Source organism: Antechinus flavipes, chromosome 5 (assembly GCF_016432865.1).
Source record: "Antechinus flavipes isolate AdamAnt ecotype Samford, QLD, Australia chromosome 5, AdamAnt_v2, whole genome shotgun sequence".
In the NCBI taxonomy this organism is placed as follows: Eukaryota; Metazoa; Chordata; class Mammalia; order Dasyuromorphia; family Dasyuridae; genus Antechinus; species Antechinus flavipes.
In genome coordinates this window covers 65,599,950-65,605,949 of record NC_067402.1, presented here as the reverse complement: position 1 = coordinate 65,605,949, position 6,000 = coordinate 65,599,950, and positions in this window count along the sequence as shown.

Below are 6,000 nucleotides of genomic sequence, written 5' to 3'. Positions count from 1 at the left end.
AGTTTTGCATTGAGTGCCATACCTAGAATCTTGTTGGGATTGAATAGATGCTTAATAATAAAAATGAGGATCATTGGTCATTCCTTTTTTGGGTATGTGCATCAAGACCTATGATTTCATTGGTGTGTTTTTTGTTCTATAAACCCTTCCAACAACAGAAAAAATATGTTGTGAACCCCCAGTGTAATTTAATATTCTTTTAATAACATTTTTTTTGTAATTATTTACTACTTAAGGTACTGTTAAATAACTTTCAGCATTAACCTCTTAGACCACAATCATGAACTCTGTTTCTTTGGAAGAAGGAAACATTATTTTTGTTCTTAAGATTCATGAAAAGACATACAGTATCCAAAATAAGGTCAGACTTTTTGCCTGGTTAGACATCTGAATATTGTGTTCACGACTGGCATCCTGTTTTAAGAAGGACATTGATAAACTGAAACACTTGTACCACGTCAAATAGATAAGGAAGATCATTAACAATTATGCTACAAGGGATCAGTAGAAGGAAATAGGATTTTAATTGAGAAAATAGAGACCTTGGGGAACACACCCACTATCCACAAGTATTAGAAGGATTGCCATGTAGCAGATAGATTAGATTTGTTCTGGTTGGTCCCAGAAAGCAGAATAAGAACAATAGGGGAAAAATTTCAATTACTTGTAAGGAATATCTAGCTAACTATCAGAACTGTCCAAAAGTTGAATGAGTTGTCTTGGGAGGTAGTGAGTTCCCTTCACTGGAGCTTTCAGAGTATAAAATGATCATGAGAGGCATGTTAATTAGGAGATCCTTATTCAATAACAGATTGGACCAGATGGCCTCTGACATCCCTGCCAACTCCGAGATTCTGTGATTTCTGCCCAGAAGAGTAGGAGAAAGCAGTGATGACTTCATGAGCTAAGAGTTGAAGGATGGTTAGAAGGCAGAGTAAGGGCAAAGAGACGGAAAGCACGGGCCATTTTTGCAGAATCACTATCCAGGTCCCATTTCCTTACCAAGTATGTCCCTGAGTCCTCTTTTCATTCTCTACATTCTCCTTTAATGATGTCACCAGCTTCTATGAGTATAATGTTATGACTCTACACCCAGACCTAGATGTCCATACTTATTCCTTCTTCTGAATTCTAGTCCCAAATCATCAACAATCCAAAATACATTTTCAAGTGGATGTCCCATAGAGATGCTACAAAGAACTGATCATCTTTCCTCCACAAGCCACCCTTTTCCCCTACTTCTCCATTTCTGCTAAAAATACCACCCACCATCTTTTGAATTACCGGGTTCCCATTCTTGGTATTACTTTCAGCTTTTTACTGTTCTTTAACCACCTCCCCATATCCAAAAGGTTGCAGGTTTTATCAAATGATATCCTGTCACCTCCTCTCCACTCATGTAGCTACTACAGTAGTTTTAAGTTAATCACTTTTTATCTGGGTTGTTACAATTGCTTATTAATTGTGCTTCCTTCTTAAATCTCTTCTTCCATAGAGTAGGCTATTCTTAAAATATAGGTTTATTCATATCACTGCCTGCCTAAGAACTTTCAATGATTCCCCACACTTCCTGAGAGAAAATCATTTCATGCCTTTCACAAATAATATGGGGTATAATTTTAAAGGCCCATAAAATAAGTTTTTATGGATATTTTCTGTTTCTTTTATCATCACAATATCCCATGTATAGTTCTCTCTCCCAGACAGTGTGGCCTAATTTTTAAGGCTTACAACAATTTATTTCTTCATATACTTTTGCCTCCTTGTTGAATTGACCCACTTGCAACTTCCTATTTTTTTTCCTCCTCAAAAGAATGAAAGTTCTTTATGGGTAGAAACTTTTTCACTTGTGTCTTTTCTCTGACATCTCTGGGCCTAACACAGTGCCTGGTACTCAATAGATGCCTAACAAATGCTTGCTGAATGAATGAGTGGATGTTGGCTTTGCAATGCCAGCAGCTCTCTCTCTCTCTCTCTCTCTCTCTCTCTCTGTCTTTGTGTGTGTGTTTGTCTGTTTCTGTGTGTCTCTGTCTTTCTCCTTTTGTTTCTTTCTGTGTGTGTCTCTCTCTCTTCTCTCTGTGTGTCTCTCCAACTTTGTCCCTCTCTATTTCTCTACCTCCAATCCTTCTTACCTTCCTTCTCTCCCTTTCTTCCTCTCTCCCTCTGTCTCATTCACTCACTTTTTTGTGTCCCTCTCATTTTGTCTCTCTCTGTGTCTCTCTTTTCTTTCTGTCTCTCCTTTCTTTCTTCCCTGCTTTACTCCCTATTCCTCTTCCTCTCCCTTTTTTTCTTCTTCCCCCCTCTTCTGTTTTCTTCTTAAATGACTCTTCCTACTCTACATGACCCTTTATTTATATCTGGCTACAGTTATAGTTGTCCTAATCCACTGTGCTAGAATCAAATAGTATTCCCTCTTTGTCATTACTTTTTTTTTTCATATTCACAAAGTCCTCTGTTTTCTTCAGTTTGTCCCAGGCCTCTTCCTCTCCCTACTTCTGTTCCTTGGTGCCTGGCTTCTCTTCCAACAGCTTCTTCTCTTACTCCTTCCTCCAGTGCTTATTCAGATGTTTTTGAGCCCTGTAGAATTCATCTGCTTCCCTTTTCTGTAGCCCAATGTCCAATTTGCATTGTCCAATAAATGTCCAAGCTGACATTGTTCTCATTCCTGAAAGTCGCTCGTGGATATTCTTCCCTAATTCTGCATGTACTCTTTTACTGCCATTCCTTAACATATATGATTGTCCATTTTCACCTTTTGTTCCATCTCTGTCCCACTCTTTGTCACAGAAACCTTATGCCAAGTTTTCTTACTGCCTTCTTTTCCAACCAAGACCCATCTTTTCCCCAAGAGACCGAATAACGTCCAAGAACCTATCCTCTGTAAGAGGATGTAAGCTCCCCTAAGGAAGAAACTGTTTCCTTTTGTTTTGTCTTTGTATCCCCAGCACCTAGCACAATAATTTGTACATAGTAGATGATTAATAAATGTTTGCTAAAATGTTGCCTTGAAGAACTGGGCCTCCATCTTCTTGATTGAGGGTTTTTGGGGAAGAAAGGGGGCATTCCCTCTACATTCAGAGGCAAAAGCTTTCCAATTTCACAACTTGAAAGTGAGCAAGTTGTTATTTTTTTCCCTTCTTTCCTCCCCCTGAAGCCAGCAGTCCCTCCCTTCAAAGTGGGGACTATGGCACCCAAAGGATGTGTGATAGACCACATCACTATGGGAGACTATACTAGCATACCCCTTCCAACAGTAATGGCAAAATCATTTAATTTCTTGAAAATAACAGCAAAATACTAATATTTAGTGAGGATAGACATTTATTGGCCCAGTTTGCTAGATCCTTCCACCCATAGGGTTACAACTAGATGCATAGCAACAATAGTCTAAGGAAATTGGAAGATTAAAAAGATGGATCGAATCCCACCCTTCCCAAAATATCCAATTGTGAACCTTATTTCCAACACAATCACATCAACCCTTATCTCCCAACTCACCTTCACTGAGCTCCCATCTCTATTTTGCAGGCTCCTGACCACTCATCTGCTTCTTCTGAACTAAGCACCAGCCCGTCAAGGTACCTATAATCTAACTTTAACCTGGGCACCAACGTTAGCACATATACAGATCCCAATGGGAAAATTCCTCCCTCCAGCTTTATCTTTGTGGCTGTGGCAGGTAGCATGAGGACCTCAAAGAGAAGGTAATTATTTTAGACAGTGATTGGTGAGTAAGAACCTCCTCCCCACCTTTCTTTCAGGTGACATAGAGTGAGTCAAACATTATTTTTTTTATCATTATTTCATTTTTTTATATTTCTATTTTGTATAAGTTTTATATTATACATATTTATTAATATAGTAGCACATGTATATAATTTATAAATAAGTAAATATATACATATTGGAGGTATGTGCTCATTTAAAAAAATGATAAGGATTTATGTTTTTAAAATGTTGAATACCACCTAGTGACTATAGATTAGATTTCCTGTTATTCCAAAGGTATTATGGTAGACTTCTTTACCTCCTCACCCATCCCAGTTCAATCCAAGGGGAAATGAATTTCTCAGATCTCCCATTCAGGGAGGGAAACAGTATTATACATAATGTTGCCCTGTACCAAGGGGCTCTCAGCTCCAATTTTTGTAACTGAAAATATGTATCCTGGGGATTTTAGGCCTTTGTCTGACTCCTAGTGGTCACTTTAACTATCATTTTTCCACAGCCTCTCTTCTCTTGATCCTAGTACTAGGAACACTGGGAGTTAGATGACCCAAGGTCACATACAAAAAAGCACAGGCCGTGACAAACTTTGTACTGGCCAGGGCTAGAACTGCTACTTGGGCCAGGAGGCCCTCCAGCTAAAGCGCTCTGGACTTGGTGGCTGAAGTTATACACTTTAAAGACATCTGCATGGAAGTATAAGAGCAACAGTAGTCTTTGCCCCAGCAGCCACTAACCTTGCCATTTTTTCTAGATTATATATACATAATTTCTAAATTCTAAAGGTGAGCTCAGAATTTAATGAGAATGAGTCAAGTAGGAAGAAATCAAAAAATGCTTTTTTTTTTTCTATTTTACTGGATGATTGAAAAAACCAACAGCTCCCAAACTCAAAACATATGTCTGATATTTACTGTACCAAGCATTAGTGGACTTACCAAGAACCAGTTAAGTGATAGAAATACAAGTATAAAAGTGAAAATAGTTCATACCCTCAAGGAGTTTATATTCATATTGTGAGAGATAACACATGTGGGAATAATGTCCAAGGAAGGAGTAAATTGGCTAGGAAAGTTATTGGGATATTAAGTGGAACTATGGGAGCATATACTAGCATACCCCTTCCTACAGCAAAGACAAAATTTCCAGAAAGTAACAGCAAAAATACTAATATTTAATGAGGATATACATTTATTGGCCCAGTTTGATAGATTCCTCCATCCATGGGATTACAACTAGATGTTTAGCAACAAGAGTCTCAAGGGAATTAGAAATCCATCTGGATCAGAGAGCTATATCTTGTCTCTGGCTCTGACTTCTCTAAGATTTAAATGATCCCCCAAATGTACCTAATGCCTTGTTGTTATGCTACTCATGTCCTCATTCTGAGTCTCCATGATTAAGGGCTATACATGAACCCTAATCATTAGCAAAGTATTTGGCATTTTCTCTTTCAATGTAAGAGTACTTTGGAACAGCTTCACGATGGACTTCTTTTTTATGTGTGGATTGGGGATGTGTAGGCCAAGGAAAAGAACAACATTTGAGGGTATTCTGGTCCTAGATCTATTTGGGATTAAAAAGAAAAACAAACTAGAAAGATGGTCCAAAGATATGTTACCACTGGCTATCTTATTTTAACATAGATAAAACATTTTCAAGACAGAGAAATATATAGGCAGAAGAGATAGACAGATAAACAATGGGGAATAGAGATAGGCAAACAGAAAGAGGCAGAGAGAAGAGAGAAAGGGGTAAAAGAGACAGAAAGTAGACAAAGAGAGACAGTCACAGACAGAGAAAGAAAGAAGGAATAGAGGAGCACAGGTAAGGAGAGATGGACATAAGCACAGAAAAAGATAGAGAGAAAATCACATGCAAGGAAGAAAAAAAGACAGACAGAGAAATAAGGGGAAGAAGACATAGGCATAGATAAAGACAAAGAGAGACTGAGAAAATCAGAAAAAAGAGATAAAGTCATACAGAAAAATAGAGATATATGGGAGGGAAGGAGGGAGGGAGGAGAGAGGGGAAAGAGAGAAAGAAGGGGGAAGAGGAAGGGAGGGGAAAAGGAGGGAGAGAGGAGAGAAGGAGAGAGAGGGGAAGAAGGAGGAAGGGGAGAAGGAGGGGGAGAGAGGGGAAAGAGAGAAAGAGGGGGAAGAGGAAGGGAGGGGAAAAGGAGGGAGAGAGGAGAGAAGAGGGAGGGAGGAGAGAAGAAGGAGGGAAGGGGAGAATAGAAAGTGTTTGTCATCCCAGAACAAGGGAAAAGAAGAT